The sequence below is a fragment of the Strigops habroptila genome, chromosome 3 (genome assembly GCF_004027225.2).
Source record: "Strigops habroptila isolate Jane chromosome 3, bStrHab1.2.pri, whole genome shotgun sequence".
NCBI lineage: Eukaryota > Metazoa > Chordata > Aves > Psittaciformes > Psittacidae > Strigops > Strigops habroptila.
The window spans coordinates 42,801,654-42,820,507 of NC_044279.2; the positions used below are offsets into that span (position 1 = coordinate 42,801,654).

Sequence of the window (18,854 nt, forward strand, 5' to 3'; positions counted from 1 at the left end):
TGATCCTGCCCCTCTACTCTGCTCTCGTGAGACCTCACTTGGAGTACTGCGTACAGTTCTGGTGTCCTCAACATAAAAAGGACATGGAGCTGTTGGAGCGAGTCCAGAGGAGGGCCACGGAGATGATAAGAGGGCTGGAGCACCTCCCGTATGAAGACAGGCTGAGAGAGTTGGGGCTGTTCAGCCTGGAGAAGAGAAGGCTGCGTGGAGACCTCATAGCAGCCTTCCAGTATCTGAAGGGGGTCTACAAGGATGCTGGGGAGGGACTCTTCCTTAGGGACTGTAGTGGTAGGACAAGGGGTAATGGGTTCAAACTTAAACAGGGGAAGTTTAGATTAGATATAAGGAAGAAGTTCTTTACAGTGAGGGTGGTGAAGCACTGGAATGGGTTGCCCAGGGAGGTTGTGGATGCTCCATCCCTGGCAGTGTTCAAGGCCAGGTTGGACAGAGCCTTGAACCACGTGGTTTAGTGCGAGGTGTCCCTGCCCATGGCAGGGGGGTTGGAACTAGATGATCTTAAGGTCCTTTCCAACCCTTACGATTCTATGATTCTATGATAGCTTGTGTAAAGCTTTAATCAATGTCTGTCATTTGATATGGTAAATATTAAGTGTGGCACGGGGAATATATGATGCTTAGAGACAGCTGATTTCCTTCTGCTTCAATGGAAATTTAAATCCTGATTCCTAAATGTAGCCTAAATAAACATAAATGTAGTCTCTTCCAGTTATATTTCTAATTTGTGTTAATGTCAACACAGCCTTTCAGAAGCCACTGGTTAGAGAGTTTAGATATATTAAATAAGGTGATTGAAATTGTTTCAATTGTACAATAAGTTTGTTATTATGAATATTTTATTTTAGTTACAGGGCCAGAAATGCACATGCATTTTCTTGACATTTTATATGTAACTTTTGAAAAGAATTATAATGATAATCAGAATTTTGTATTATCATGATCTTTTATACACTATATTTCTTTCACCCTTTGCAGAGGGAAAACCCGACATGGGATGCACACTGGCAAAATATTTTCATGTAAAACAGATTGATACTTTTTTGCATCTGAGTAAAAAACAAGTACAATAAAAGGAGATTTTTTTCATTAGGGAAAGGGCATTTTAACCAAACTAAGACAATTATGTGAGATTTTATGTGCTCCTGAGGGTAGGTTTAGGAAGGATGCATCTCATTCAGTGGGGGTCACCTGGATGCCTGCTGTCAATTTTGAGAGCAGGACTTACGTAAAAGCCTTGGATATGTCAAAATATTAATTGTATTTCTCTATCAGTAAAAAGGAATCTTTTAATAATCCTGTTCAAAAGATACTTTCAATATTTAATTAGAATCACACTGGATAGTTTCAGCTTTTACTGCAATTTTAATGACTCTGTCAGTTGAGGTATGGCAGATTTAGCTGCAGTACTTTAAGACATTTGTGCCTCCATCCTCTCAGTCTGAGTTTAGAAGCAGAAGCAGCATGAGGAGTTGCTGGTCACAAGTTTCCACTTCAACAGTTTCATATAGGATGCAAAACTAGGAACTGTGGTTCTCGAAATGCAGAAATGCATTCTCTGTTATAGAGACAGGGAATCTTATACAGGTACAGGAAAAAAAAATCTACTATAGATTTGAAATTTCTTAACAAATTCCTCCAGTTTACAAAATTAATGCTGTTTACAAATCAAAGGCAAAACAAGTTGTCACAGTGGTGTTTGAAAGTCTTTCCATCTCTCACTTTCCAGCTTATACTCCTTCTTGTTCCACTGCTTTCAAATCACTTGCAGCCTCATGACTGCCATATCATAGCAATTCCAGCACAGCATAGAATACACTTACTTGCATGTGTTTTCATGCATATTCACATCACTGAAGAAATCACCGATATACTTGCATGGCAGACCACTCAGGAAATCACAAACAAGAACTCTGTGTAAGTGTTATAAAGTAAAGGCTTAGAAGTAGTCAAACTAGAATGAAAAGATTTGAATGGAAATCTGTTTTTAGAGAATAGTAGCAAGTTTTTTGAATGAGAAATTGAATTTTGCTTGAAAGTAGATACATTATTAAGATTTCTAATTTGTTCTGGCAAGAAGATTAGCCATTTCTAAGCTTTACACACATTCCAGTTGAACAGTCCTATTTTTAAATATACACTCTGAAGAACTGGGGGAAACCCCTACTATGAGTATTGAAAATGTCCCTGTATGTCAGTTGTTGTATTACGTGCTCTGGAATGAAAAAAGAAACCAGACAAGAAAGGCAAAATCATGACATGGCACCTTTTGGCACAATAAATCATATTTTGCATGAAGGAAATCACTTCCAAATTACACCATGCTGTCATTGTTTGCAGGATCCAAGAGGAAGCCTTGCAGGCTAAGCTTCCAGTGAATAACACAGAGGTGGATGTAACCACAGGCCCTGCAGGAAAACGGTCGGATCACAAGCTCTCGCAGTGAGAAGCAGAGGTACCAGCAAAGTGCTAGTGGCACACTTGGAGCACTACAAAGGATCTCAAGATTAGCAGTTTGTTGTACTGCAAGATCTATTTGAATTACAGTACATAAAGCGGTGCACTGGCTTAGGTGGTTTTGGCAGATATCCTGACACCTGCCATTTACATTCTCACAAGACTTTCTTTTCCCAATTAAAACTTCTATACTAATCAAAATGACTGAACCAATGATGACTTTCTTTGCCTGTCATAAAAACCTATGTTTTAACTACATTTTAACTATTTCCAGAAATCTATGGGACTGAGTCACAAATTCTGATTAGCTTCATTTTCTACATCGATCAAAAGAAGAGCCTAAGGAGGGAGCTTGCCCCATCTTTGAATAAGTGATGAAAAGGGTACTAGTGAGATGGTCCTGTAATAAGACCACCAAAGTGTTCCTGAAAACCCAGGGAAAGAAGTGGTGTGTGTGTGGCTCAACCGCCTTCTCAACATCCTTTACTAGACAACAGCAGATGAAAGTCTAAGGTTCACAAACTTGTCTAATAATGTAAATTCCTTCTCATCGACCAAAGTGTCTGACTTTAGTAGGCGGACTAAAGAAGGTATTAAAGCAAGAAACTTATTATTTAGGGTTTTTTTTCCCAAAATAAAAGCAAACACAGAATTTTGGAGCTGTCTAGGTATAAAATGAAACTTATTAATTGAATGAATAATATATGAAAAATTATTAACAAATACACATGGAAAAGTGAGGTGTTGACTTGGGGTGGAGGGAATCTTTCTTCCCAGAGTGGTAGCTAAAATCTTGGTATGTTTCAGTATCATGATCGAACAAACTACATAGGATTGATGACTGGCCATACACATAACATTTGAGTGAGTGAATGCAAGATGCTCTTCAGGCTATCATAAATGCACATTCTGACTTCATAAACCAAGCTTCTCATAAATCCATAGAAAGTCTTAAAACAAAAATTAATCTCCCTGAAGATAGCTTTGGTGCTGAAAAGCTTTAGTTTTTCCATTTAGAAATGCAGGTTTTGATCTTTGCAAACAGTTATATTTAAAAGGGCAAATATGGACTTAGAGCTTTATTTTCAGAACAGGTAGGAGCTAAAATAACTATGGACCCTACAGCATTGTAATCAACATCAGCCACACTCTGAGAGAACAAAAGAAAAGAAAAAAAACCCTTTTCAGATTTCAAAAATAACTTTGGAAGGTGGGGAATGAAACCTTCAGCAGTGACAGTGAATGCACTGTGGGCTCCTGTACTGGGTTTTCATGGCAAGGTTTTGATAGTAGGGGTGGCTACAGAGGTGGCTTCTGTAAGAAGCTGCCAAAAGCCTCCCCCATGTCTGACAGAGCCAATGCCAGCCAGCTCCAAGAAATACATGATGGTAGCCAAGGCTGAGCCTATCAGTGACAGTGGCAGCACCTCTGGGGTAACATAATTCAGAAGGAGAAAAAAGAGTTACTGCTCAACAGCAGGATATGGGAGTGAGAATATGTGAGAGCAACAGCTCTGCAGACACCAAGGTCAGTGAAGGAGGAAGGCAGGAGGTGCTCCAGGCATTGGAGCAGATCTCCACCTGCAGCCTGTGGAGGACCCCACACTGGAGCAGGGGGATGCCCGAAAGAGGCTGTGACCCCATGGGAAGCCTGTGCTGGAGCAGGCTCCTGGCAGGACCTGTGGCCCCGTGGAGACAGGAGTTCATGAAGAACTGCAGCCTGTGGAAGGGACACACGCAGGAGCAGTTCATGGAGAACAGTCTTCTGTGGAAGGGACCAATACTGGAGCAGGGAAGAGTGTGAGGAGTCCTCCCCTGAGGAGGAAGGAGCAGCAGAGACAACGTGTGATGAACTGACCACAACCTCCATTTCACATTCCCCTGTGCTGCTGCAGGGGAGGAGGTGGAGAAACTGGGAGTAAAGTTAAGCCTGGGAAGAAGGAAGGGGCGAGTTGGTTTTATTTCTGGTTATCCTACTCTGATTAGTAATAAACTAATTTCCCCAAGTTGAGTCTGTTTTGCCCATGACAGTAACTGGTGAGTGTTCTCTTCCTGTCCTTATTTCTACCCACAAGCCTTTCATTATATTTTCTCTCACCTGTTTTAGCTGAGGAGGGCAGTGATAGAGCAGCTTAGGTGGGCACCTGGTGTACAGCCAGGGTCAACCCACCACAGCTCCCTTTGGGGGAAGGAAAAATCAAAAATTTTTTTATTTTTTTAACTTAGCACTTTTTCTTCTCTCCCATTCGACTACTTAAACAAAAAAGAATCAGACAAATCTGCAAGTAGGGCTTTCGTAGCACTCTGAAAATTCACTTGTAAACTTAATGTTCATGTCTGACAACCTCAGCTAGGTTTATTTTATAATTGCCTGGATTCCAGTGATTTTTATTGCTATTTAAGTGGTGAGCTTTCCAGAAACTTTACACAATTGAGCCCTTTAAAATGTGTCCTGACATGTCAAGAAAAATACTCCTTTATTCGAAGAAAAAACCTGTGGGAGTTATGAGTAATGCATATTTTCAACATTTCAACATCGTAAATTGTTCTCTTCCTTCCTTTCTGAGGAAGTTTGAGATTTTAATACTGTTATTGAGCGTTCATTGCTGTGGAGAAATACTCATTAAGGTGAAATCATCCTCATGAGGGAGTCTTTATAACGCTTGGAGATTAGATGGTAGTAGGCCTAATGAAAACAAATCTTGTACATTTGTGCTATATGGAGTTTAAATAAGAGTAAATTGAAATAGAATCTCTACATTCTTCTTCCTCAATGGCCAAGAAGCATGGCCTTATCATTACTAGAAATCCAGCCTTTGATAGCGAGCTCTGCAACAGAACATACATTCAGATTTACAGCAACACTTCTTAAGCTGATCAGAGGAGCATTGTAGAAGACCGTTGAATAAAAAAGTCAGAGGATCTTTACCTTATGGCAAAAGGGGGAGGTAGAATGCTAAGCTCCAGCCCTCTGTTCTTTTATGGTTTAAGTAGGTCTTTATTTCTATGCTTCAAGTTCTTTCAAAGAAAGCTAAAACATCTTGCTTCTGCAGCTTCTGGTATGTCTTGATTATGCTATTCTTCTAATCTTGATGTAGGCACTGCTCTCTGTGACCCTGTTTGTATTGTATGGTGGCTAGCACTTTCAGACTGCTTTCATGTCACTGAAGTGCAAATAATGGATGACAACTTGCAAAGATGATGGGAGACGCTCTGAATCTGTGTCAGATTCATAATTTTAACAGGAAAACTTGAAAATACTAACCATGTGATGTTTTACGGTTGGTGGTTTGTGCTCATGATAACTATTGACAGGTCTTGTTTTCTTGTATCAGTGTTTTACTGACAAGCTTATGAAGGTCACTTCTGCTTGTGACAAGGGTACTGTCGTCCAGGGGTAGCCCACAGCTGTGGCACTGTGCTGGCATCGGGCAACCACTTGCACGACCTCTTGTCATTCACTTACATCACTGAGCCCCGACTCCTTCTGAATGCTAATTGCGTGGATCAGCAGTCATTTTTATACTTTTAATGTAGTGATACACTAACATATTAGGCTGGTAATAAGGCAATAGGGTTTATTGGTCTCCTTTGCTTCATTGTGAGTTCCGAACCAAATGAAGTGTCCCTGTGTAAATAACTATCTTGTTCTGTTGCATGTAGTCTAGAGCATGTACCACTTATTTCTATTGTATACTGGGAACCCTGTGAACAAAATACAAGTCATTTAAAGCAATTGTGCAGTTGCTGTTATGAAAGAGAGTATCTGTCAAGATTTTTCACAGAAGATTACCAGCTACATTTCAGCACATTTTCTTCAGAAACCCTTATCTAAGTAAACAAAACTGTACTACTTTTAATTTGCCACAAAAATTGTATGAAATATGATACAGTGAAAAACTGTCTTTTACAGAGACTCGTACAATGGAAAACCAACAAATATCAATTACACGGTTGCATTATAGTGTGTATTTGACACCTGCTTACTAATTTCTCTTTTTCTTTTTTCCCCACAACCAAGCTCAACAAAGAAGTAGCAAAATCATCATTCCTTCATTATTATTCTCACAAAGATGCTAGTAATGTACACAGACCAGGATTAAAAAAAAGCTCTAGAGCACATTGGTATTATATGGTCTGATTTCCAGGTGGTCAGAGCTGAAGACAGATTTGGCAGAAACATTATGATTTTCATTGTTTTCAACAAAATCGGAGCTATTGAAATATATGTAAATATTGTGTGTGTATATATATGATATATATGATAATATATACACAGATGTTTTATTTCTAGAATTATATACACCCTCTGTGTAACCAGGACATTGACCATAAATAAAATAATATGCCTCTAGGGCTTTATGTAGTTGCTCTTAGTACATACACATTTAATGTAAAACTACCCATGCTTAAGGTGTATAATTCAGTCGGAAAAAATTCTGCTCAGGTCAAAATGAAGTATTTCGCTATTTGCACTGCAAATCTATTTTTCTTTCCCGATTGTATTAATATATTTCCCTCCAGGTGAAAAGAGTCTTCCCCAGATAAATTTTGTATTCTTTGTCTGTGTATTGCCACGTGGAGACTTTGAGATTCTTTAGATTTATCTTGGCTGGACACATCTGTTATGAAAATACCACTATTCTGCCTGTGTAGTCAGTCTTATTGAATTTTCCTATTCAATGTATCGATATTAAAATCACCATCTATTTCACTGACTGTACAAAACATGAAAGTACAACAGATAGGATATGAGTAAAAATCCAGAAAGGAAATGAACCTTACCCTAGAACTACAATTAAAGCATATCAAAATCCTGATCTGCATGCACAAACTGAAGAAATCTCAGTTTAAATCAAACTCCCAGTCAATTGAAATCAAAGGACAGTAAAGTGAATTAAAGTCTATATTTAAAATATTAAACCAAATGTACCAATTTAATTTTAATCAAGTTCTTAATACTTTTCAATGACATTCTTACTGGGAGTAATTTTTTCCCCCCCCACACATTTCTCCAGTGAAAATCAAGGATATAGTCCTCGCTGATACAATTTTTAGATTTTTTTTTGATTATGAATATTTTCATAAGTAGAACTTCTAAAATAATGCTTTCATTTTAGGATTACTGCATAAAAAAATCTGACATGATAGCCATGTTCTAATGCAAAGGAATTACACATATGGTTTCTTTTTTTTCCTCCTTTTTGTAACCATGGATTCTATACAATTAAAGGTGTCCAAACTATACTCTCCAGGTTCAATGTCAAGCAAGCTGGATCATTTCTTATGAGGTCAACCAAGTAAAACAAACCCTCTTCAGCTCCTCTTGGAATAATTCCACCTATACATTGATAGTCCCTATTAATCCTAATGAAGATTATTTAGTATTTTCTAATGATGACATTTTCCAATCAAGATCCCAAAGTAGCAGTATCTAATTTTTCCCCCTTAGACCCTAAATATGATTTTTGGATCCCAAGTAAATGTATTTCTATAATTATTTCTATTACAGACATATGATGGAAATGTGTTTGCACTAAATAAAAAAAAAAAAATAATAAAAAAAATCTCCTGATATTATTATCCTTGGCAAGCATTTACCAAGATACATCTATCCTTTGCATATCCCCAGTACAGTCTCTGTTCCTATTTTTCTCACAAATATTTTATCACTCAACTGTTTTACCAGCATTAGCAAACCAGTAGTGAAATAGCAATAATTTTCTTCTTGGTCTATCAGTAACAAATGTGGAATCAATTTGTCATGCTTATGGACCTTGCTCTGCCTATTGATAATGGAGGGCCAATACAGACCTCTGAGTGGCAAATTACTCTTGATTCACATTACTGCTGACACTGCTCACAGACATTACTTTTTAATCTCTTGCTTGTTAACTATGTTATCAATCTGCAGAATACTATTAGAGCTGCATGTGCATTGTTGGGCTAAGGTGATCAACTATGAAAAGACAAATGATACATTTTGTGGTTCATGTGTTAATGGGAATATTCTTTAACAAATATGAACATGTTGAAGCTTATAGTTGATTTTATTTAATGGCTTATGTCATTAATTTAAATCTTTTATTCAAATGCAGCATGTAAGGCCTATTCGTACATTCAAAATTGATTATGGGGAGTAACAGGCATAAAACATAATACTGTGATCTTGTTATACTATCTAAAATCTGATTTGAGAGTTAATGGATGTAAATGTTCTTAACAAATCATGTAACACTTAACAAATATACACAAAATTGCATACTCATTCTAAAGAAGCACATTAAACATGTTAAAAGAGTATATTGTTCCAGCAGATTAAAAATTAAGGATAATGGGTATGTGTTTTGCCTTCTCATCAAGATGGATGTGCAAGAGGATTGTTGATGGTAAAGAATCAACAAGACTGATTCTTGCAGTGAAATTTTCTTGATCTGCATGAACATCGCAACTGACAAATGTCAAATGACCCTGAAGCTGATACAGACAGAAAGATAATCCCGTATGAAGACAGGCTGAGAGAGTTGCGGCTGTTCAGCCTGGAGAAGAGAAGGCTGCGTGGAGACCTCATAGCAGCCTTCCAGTATCTGAAGGGGGTCTATAAGGATGCTGGGGAAGGACTCTTCCTTAGGGACTGTAATGGTAGGACAAGGGGTAATGGGTTCAAACTTAAACAGGGGAAGTTTAGACTAGATATAAGGAAGAAGTTCTTTACAGTGAGGGTGGTGAAGCACTGGAATGGGTTGCCCAGGGAAGTTGTGGATGCTGCATCCCTGGCGGTGTTCAAGGCCAGGTTGGACAAAGCCTTGGACCACGTGGTTTAGGGCAAGGTGTCCCTGCCCATGGCAGGGGGGTTGGAACTAGATGATCTTAAGGTCCTTTCCAATCCTTACTATTCTATGATTCTATGATTCTATAATCAACTATGTTCTTAAACCTGAATTTATACCTCCAAAGCAAGATAAAATGTCATACATTTCAAAGTTTATGAGTCCCAAAATAACAGACCAAAGAGAAGTGATGCCTTCTTTCTGATGTCTCATGAAAGGCACTCTGTGCATACTGCAAGCAAATTAAGCATTAGACATTAAAATCTTCACTGATATCCTTTATACAAGTAATAGCTCTACATTATGAAACAGCTGAGCATACATTTAAATATGTGCTATGTTCTTTACTTTAGCAAGTTGGTGTGGTTAAAGTAAGGCATTTTCTAACTTAACCTTATGAAACCAGGGCCGATGAGAGTTGTATTCAACTGATTTGTCAAGCTCCCTAAACAGGCTGCCAAATACATGATGTTAAATCCTATCTGAAATTATCCTAGTGTCTAATCTCATGCTGACTACAAACAATCCCTAGACTAATCATATACAAATAACTTTCTAGTTTCATTGATGTGGAATTTTCAGGTGTGTGAAATGTTCAGCCACACACCTGGCTCCTGCCATCCTTGTTCTGCTCTCAGCTTGTATTTCCTTGGCTGTCATCTCATCTCTTCTTTCTCCCTTTATTCTACTTTGTGTGAGGAATATGTGATAAACAAGAAATCCACAAAGCCTGTGTTAGAAACTCAGAGTTTAGCTATTCTGTAGTTCTCTGGAATAAAGTAGAGAAGATATCAGAAGATCCATTTATCACTCTCTGAGACATGTTCAGCTTCATAGCTTTCTCTATATTGATATACTTGCTTGCTGTTGTGCAGAAATGTCAGGCATGCTCCGTGATCCCTATTTACTGATGAATATAAAACATTGTCTAGACCCCCAAAATAACTCCTGTAACTCAACCTCACAAGAATCAGAAAACGAAAACTTTCCATACGCACCGATTAATTGCAGAGCAATTGTGTTATGCAGTGAGCTTCGAGCACTATGTCCTATAGTTATTTAGACCCAGGACCTCATGGAGAGCACTGTCGCTCCCTCCCTGAATACAGTCTGAGTGTCTCTCCCATTAAAAAAACAGGCATGGTGCTGGGGTGAGTTTATGTGCTCAGTATTTAACTCCCAAACATGGAGTTATGACATGGTGAGGATGCTAGGATTCACGTGGTGTACCAGGATTTATGCAGTGTACTAGGACAACAACAGTATGGCAGACTGTACATCTGAGTAAATGGCACTACAGCCATCAGCTCACAAAAATCAAGTTATGCAATTTAGCCAAATTCATCTATCAATAGTTACAAAGTTGATCATTTCACCCATGAATTCTACTGGATTGTTTCTGGCTTTTTCTGCTGCAGGAACAGTCAGTCACCCCAGCTAAAATAATCTCAATGTTTGAGGAGCAGGAATATTCAAAAAGGACCAGATTAGCCTGAGTCCCATGAGCGATATTTGCAAAGCTCCTGTAGTAGTAAGAAGGGTAAGGGATGATGGCCACATGTATTGTACCTGTTACTGTGCTACCTTGGCTTTACAGTAATGCTATCTTTTCCACAGCTGTAAGAGCAACAGAAACTACAAGGCACATTTATACTAGAAATGCTATGGAGCAGGAACCATGTTTTAATTTAAAAATAATAAAAAAAGAGTCCTATTCTTTTGTTGGAGCTCTGTTGAGAGTGTAGAAATGCAATAATAATCATAGTAAAGTTGTGTAATAAAAGCCCTCCAGTATAAATGTGAAGATGGAATATATATTACTACTAAATGTACCAATAAATATTTATATTTCTACAGCATTCTAAGTTGTAATTAAGATTAGGCCACATTTTTTAATGCAAATACATTTTTTAATCCAAATACAAAGGCAAAAATCTGCAGACAGGCCACAGGTATTATAAAAATAAGAATATAACATTTAAACAAAAGAATAATGTAAATATTTGTCATAGATTTCCTAGTTACCTTTCTTTAACTATTTGGACCAAAGAATTAGAAAAAAGAAAAGATGAGAAATACTAAAATTTTGTCATCACTTGCCTAATAATAATCAAGAATGATGGTCACAGGAATGATGTTTAAGGAGTGATATGAAGAAGTGTAATTCAAAACTTATCTAACGCTTTTCCAATGTAAAGCAATATATAAGAAAATACTGCAAACCTGAGAGAGGAACTGGAGTGTAGGAGAACTCATGTAGTAAGGACTGAAACAAGTGACATCACTGAAAACTTTTAGGGGTGCCAGATTGTAAAAGCAAAGCTAACCTTCAATCTGCTTTCAGAAAAAGTGAGTAACGAGAAACTCAGCAGATCCAGTACAAGAAAGATGAGGTCAGAGCAACAAGGTATGAAGAGAATCTCCACAGATTCTTACAGGAAATGTTTATGTTAAATTGTTATACAGTAATATAGAATTCAGAATGAGCATCCTTGAAATAATTTTTAAAAAGAACACACACACACAAATATAGTGGATTAGATTTGTACTCATTTTGATAAACATGCTAGTTTTATGGACAATTTGTGCTGCAAAACATATTTGGGATCTTAGAATATTCGAAAAATAAAAATAGGAAGCAGCAATTGCCTTTATGACATGATATTGAAAGAAGAGTAACATATACAACTTATCAAGCACTCGATATCAAAGACTGTATTAGAAATATTAATCATAATGTATTTGTGAAAGAATAAAAAGCTGCTTTATTCAGCTACATTTTTCCTCAAGAAGCTCTCCATTAACACATGAGCACATTCCACACATCCTTTCTGTTTATCACAATCTTTCTTACAAATTGGTTTCTTCTAAAGAATACATAGGAAGCAGCTGAAAAGTCAATGCAAAATTTGAACATGCATGTATTTTAGGATTTGTTACAAGTGGCCATATGCTAAATGGAGGGGTAAGAGAACACAGCATTTCAGGATGTCGTTTGAAAATATCCTTAGACATTTGGGCAGCTCCACAATACTGCTTTACAAAATCATTTCAGAGAAGACCAAAGTTGCTGAACTTATTTAACATACATTACTGAGTTGCCAACACATAAACAAACAGGCCTAAGTCACTAAAGAAAGTTATAAAAGAAGAAATCAAATCTATGTGCACTTCTAATGAAGATTTTTCCATAACAATATTGAAATATGTTTTATCGTATTTTAATGACTAATCATTAAAATATAAAAAAAATTATCTATTGTCATTGTAGAAAATATACGTGCTTTTTTACTCAAAATTGGAACATTTTTCTCTATGGTAGAAATTTATGGAAATTATACTGAGAAACCACTTTTGCAAGTGGAATAGTGACGTTCATCTCAAATATGTCAATAGAAAGTAATATTCTTAAGTGACTATTTAAAAAACACCTTGAATTTCAGGCCTCTTCTGCCCTGAGTTTAGTGAAAAATGCTTTTGATGATAATGCAAAGATCTGTCCTGCTGCCCTCAATGTCCACAAAGGATATCAGTGATTTTTTCCTCTGAGAACTCAGATTACATTTAGTTGAGGACATAAAACGAAATAGCTATAGCAACTTCACTGACTTTTTTTTGTGCTTATTTCTTTTTGACTGTAAAAAAGTAAGGCAATGAAGGATGCAGTGCTGCTGTAGTAATTTTCAACCTCTTCAGCTGCTATGCTACACATCCTAATTCAAACATGTAGAGACAGAAATTAATGTTGTGGAACACGCAGAATGAAAACATCCACAAAAAAAAAGTTGTTTTGCTTCATTACCACATTTAAAACTTAACGGCAACAACAACTTTTAGCAGTTAACATTTAACTAGATGGCTAAGGTTAAATGCAGAATGAAAAGCAATTACATATAGCAGATAAAGATTACATTTCAAATTAAGATATTTTTAATTATGTGCAACTTTGCAGAAAATATATAATCTGGCACAATTACATAGACATTTAAAATTAAAGTTCAGACCACAAACAAGGTCTGTCCAGAGTTAGACCTCAAAAGCTTAAAAAAAAGCTTAAAATAAAGTATAGGAGAAAGTTTACAAAGCAATAACTTTCAGTTACACCATTCTGAGAAAATACGGTAAAGCAAGGTGCTGTAGATGAAGGCTGATTCAGATTTTTTGCAAAAAGATTTACTAAAGTCACCAGAGATAGGTATAAGCCATCCACCTGGCCTTCTTCAGAAAAAAAGTCACTGAATTTCACCCAGTTTCATCCAGAGATTTGATATCTATAATTTCTGAATTTCAGATTAATGAAATTCTGTGTATATTATACATTCAAGAAAGGTACATGCCCTTTTTTCTCAGCAAACTATTCCTTTAATGGTATTTCTACTCCAAAAATCACTTTGCATTTTATTTACATACAAAGGCTATGGCCATCCAGAAATTCCCGTAACAAAAAGTGCCTTAAGCTAATAGAACCTGAAACAGCTGGGGATAAAAGTATGTTTTCACATGCAAGCATGGGTAAAAAGAACACACCATAGTTAGCTGAGGCTTTACTTTAAAAGATATGTGTTAAATATTACAGAATATTTCATTAGTAGTAATGATACTACAATGATGTCCACAGCATCCCTCATGGTCAGAATCAAAACCGTTCTCAACTGTTAAAACTATCTGCATTTTTTACTGTTTCTTGACTTGCCCTGCATAGCAAGAGTTAGGCAATTAAACATGGCATTTGAAAGTTCTTTGGTGAATAAGTGGCTACATTTTCTGGTGTTTCTGAGATAGAATATAAAGAATCATAAATTGCAAATCATCCTTTCTGTTCAGTGATGTAAATAATTTATTAATGCTTTCATGGATGCTATAAAAAATAGCATTAGGACACCCAAATGAATAAACTAACCCACTGTTAGGAAGAAACCCACTGCCCATAAATAAATGGATGCATTTATAGAAATCAGAGATCTATGGTTCAAAACTCCTGCAAATTCTCTCGTAGCTCCAGAAGTAAAATTTAGCCTCAAAGTTGAGTACAATTCTGTAGAAACTGTAACAATGAGGTTTTAAAAGGAAGCCTGATTGTTTTAAATATAATCTATGTGTCAATTGACAGAAGTGATATAATGTTGTTTGGCATTTGCAAACAGCACTGACATTTTCAACAAATGCTGAAGAACAGTGTATGGGAGCACAGTGATATATAAACCCAAACCAGTAATTTCTCTAATTTCATATTCTACACAGTCCCAGTGGCTTCCTAAAGTATATCTTTGAGATAATAAATGTAATCTTCCATGCTACATTTTCTATTAATGAGGAAAGATGGAAACGCCAGCAAATTAATGAGAAACTAAAAAGGGTTTTGGAATGTCACATCATACAATTCTTATTAACACAGGAAGATTTAACAAGGGCTGGATAAACGTTTAAGACAAGCAGGAGAAATTTCATGTGTAAAGTAAGCACAGCCATTAAAAAAAAAATAAATTACTATTTCTCAGTATAGTATTAACTATGTATAAAGCTTAATTTTACATACAAGCCCTGAGAAAAAGTTCTAAAGGTCTTTTTTATTTTTTTGAAACTATTTGTTGAGAGTTCTGGGAAACAGTGAAATCTGTTAATGGAAATTGCAACAGTTGCCATTTAACACCGCACATTGCAGCAGAAATGGGTTTAAAACCATCACTATGGGCCATGGTCTATAATCTATGTATCCTTGCCCTGTGGAAGCCACTAGAGCTTGAGTTCCTGGTGATATATGGCACTGATGAAATATCTTAGTGTCCTGTTTGCATGTGCTGTAGTTTAGCATACTTTTAAGAGATTCACACTCATAAGGCTAATAAGAGGATCTCAAAAGCTGTGGAACAAAAGTGGTTATCTTGTCAGTAATTTCAATATTAAAGTTAATTTCCATGAAGATCATAAATGACAAAACTGGGAAGGAAAATTAGCATCCTACTTCCCTTGCAAATGAGACTCATTCTTCTCAAATTAGTGTGTAAAAATGAAGCTGGTTAACAGAACTTTGTTCATATACTCACTGAAAAACATCACATTTGCCTTCAAAAAGTTCATAGACAGATACTACTGTACCACGGAGCTTCATAGAATCACAGAATCGTTAGGGTTGGAAAGGACCTCTGGAGATCATCTAGTCCAACCCTGGCCAAGGCAGGGCTGCCTAGAGAAGGTTACACAGGAACACATCCAGGTGGGTTTTCAATGTCTCTAGAGAGGGAGATTTTGGCGTACCAGTTGCAGCTTGTCTAATTGCTAACTGCAAATTAGACCTTCAGTGACAAAACTATTTGGAGAGACCATGGGTTGTGTGGAACCAGCTGAAAACCAGCATCATTTTAAAAGCAGCTGACGCGTAAGCAAATGTAGCTATGTATTACAGTAATTTTAACTAAAAATGGGAAGCAATTTTTCAGAAAATTAACGATATCTACTATTCATCTTAGCTACAGCAGACACAGTAAAATGTATATTTAAAGAATTTTCAATCCACTGAAAATATAATACAGGCCCATTTTTTTAATCTCACCTGTATCTAAAAGCCCACTACCTGACTCAGAGAGCTGTTTGTAAGGAGTAAGACACCTAAATTTAGCTGTCTATGCATGAAGTGTCTACATATGAACTTGTTGTGAGAGTCAGTTACCCAACACAGGCATTTGGTGTCATCATAGTGGCCAGCAGTATTCCTTCCCCACCTCTAGCTCCAGACAGACACAGCTCCACTGTCCATTTTGTGTTGTATCTGGCAGCCCCGGCAGATTCATTACCAGCTCAGCTGGCAGACTGGCTTTACTAGACCACCACAGACTACAGTCAAATTTTAGATACTGGTTCACACGTAGGCACTCAATTCAAAACTCCTAATTCTGAACTGAACCCTGTGCTCTGTAAGATAGAGTATAATGTTTAGTGATTGTAAACATGTTTTAATAAGGAGCTGATGTGCCCTGTAAGTATCCTCCAGCTTGACACAATTTAAAACCAGGACTTCCTATTCAGTAGAATAGTTAATATAACTGATTTGGTTAATTCTAGCCCTAAATTATTGTTATTAAACCTGTAGTAAACATAAGGATTCCCTTGATAATTAGATATATATTTTATATTGCAATTCATAGAGATTATTGATTTTTTGAAAATATTACAATCGCTAGCATTTTATTACATAAAATCAAAATAATTTCTGTGTAGCATTTATGTAAAAAGGAAATAAACTACATATTCACTTTTTTATAGAGGCTATTGCCTTCGCAGAATCAAAACAACGATGAACCATTTGGTGGACATTCTTGTTTCTGAAAAGTTCAACTGAACCAGTGAGAGTGACTTATGCCATATCAACAGTCACTGCCGGAACTGCAGATCAAAGCCCTTCTCCATTACACTTTACCCTTGTGTGATTACGCATAAATATTAGCTACATAAACTAAGTTCCCCCAATGGGTCCAACTGTCCGTCTCAGTTGCCCCTGCAGCTTAAAGTCAATGTGTGTTACTATTCCCTACCAAACACAAAGTGCTTTGTAAGATGGCATTGGCAACTGGAGATAAAACCAGCTTTGACAGTTACAGAAGTTTTCAGTCCCTTTGCTATGTGTGCAATATGCCACTACTAAATGAGAGCTTATTTACCATCCAGTGATGGAAAGCTATAGTTCTCTTTTTTTCTCTTTTACACAAGCATATTTCCAATAAGTACTCATGAGTGTCTGCAGTTTCGCATTGTTGCTCTGTGTCAGAGCCACAGCCATAGGCTTTCAGAGAAAAGTGCTACCTTAACATACACATTTCTAATATTTTGTATCCCTCAATCTGATACTTGCTATATATTTATTGATATACTTGTTTAATCAGAGGGCCAACTTACTGTCATCGTTTTATGTTTAGATATAGATCTGAATATGCAGTACACTCAGAATCAGTATGAGAATATGAATATGAAATAAAATATTAATTCTCTTGGGGGAACAGACACTGAGTGACAGGAATACAGAAATTACTGAAAAACATATATTCGATTCCCTTGGAAACTTGGCCCACTTATTTTCATATATAGTACAATAAATTTTTAAAGCCCTTTATTGCCTGTGTATTCACTGTGGAACCTAGCATGAAAACAGGCTTATATACTGCAGATCTCTAATTAATTTTATGTTGTTTAAATAAATAATTATGTGAAAATCATCTGCTCTTGTTCAAATGCATTATCTGTTTGAAAATTATCCACCCATTCTCTTCCACATCTCTTACCATCTTTTTTCATTATTATTTAATTGAATTTCCATTTTTCAACTTTAAGAGTTCCTCAGGAAACTGAAATAATAGTATTCAGATTGTGTTAATGGTCATGTTATGCTTGGTTGATTATGCTTGGTTCTTCTAAATGTTTTTAGTATCAGGTAGACACAAAGTTTGTACAACATTTCTAAGGATTTGGGGCAAGAAAGGCTATGAAAATCTTATTTCAATTTGATTTCATTGTATATGCCTTTATTCCTTACTGTCAATACAAATCTCTCTATTTAAAACTCCAGATAACAAGGCGATGCTCTAAAGACCTGGTCCCATGCCCAGTGAAGTGGACTTGGATTTAATTGGATCTTGAATGGGAGGGATTAGAGGAGTGTGACGTACCTCAGTTGGCTTGACTGAACAACAGGACTGTTTTCTATTTAATAAAAACTGGTGCAAATAACAGATTAAATAATACAGTGTAACTAAGTCATTTGAACCTAAGTGTTCTAGACACTATGAAATGGAAGAACAAAAGAGGGATTTTATTTTTGCAAAGATAAATTGCAGTTACTTCAGAGAAGAAAGAGATGATTCAAAATATGTAGTGTATAATTTACAAAAAGAGTACTAATATCTTAACTGCAGATCTTATTTTTTAAGAGGTAACTTTAAGAAATTAACTTCTCTAGCTGAATATTGGAAAAAAAATATGTTAGGAGTCTATATTTTACATTATCACCCATTATTCTGAATTACATTCAATTTTTTCAGAATTATTTGGTAGTCCATCATGTTTGTCTGTGGCTGTTTTCAGTTTCTCTCTTAAGCCTGAGGAAAAGAACATAACTCAAAATAGCTTTAATCCAACTCTATTGCTTGTCTGACTTACTTTTAACAGTGTGAGAAGCACATGTCAGGTGGAGATTCAGAACATGATGGGAATGGTAAAATAACTGGCAGACACCATTATTTATGTTTTCTGGCCTCAGAAACATCTCTCTGGGGTGTAAAATTCCTTTCTATATGTGTGTACTGTTGTGTGTGCAACACATTATGTGTTGCTGTTCATCCTTTCAAACAAAAGAGAACAGTCTGCAAACTACTGTAGAGGCAAAAAAAATCTCTTGTCCAAGTTCACAATAGTCATATGGTACCACAGTTCATCATGACACACTGCAATTAAAAGGGAGAGACAAACCTAAATTTCAAAGCCATCCATAATCCTTCCTCCATCAATGTTAACATCTATATAACGTGTGTGTATGTATATATATGTGTGCGTGTGTATTCTACTT

At 36.4% G+C, this 18,854-nt stretch overlaps 1 protein-coding gene across 9 annotated transcripts in view; it reads right to left on the reverse strand.

Annotated features, from left to right (window-relative positions):
- PPFIA2 (PTPRF interacting protein alpha 2) overlaps window positions 1-18,854 on the reverse strand; it is a 317,029-nt gene that overhangs the window by 86,185 nt on the left and 211,990 nt on the right. The gene's annotated exons all lie outside the window — the stretch shown is intronic.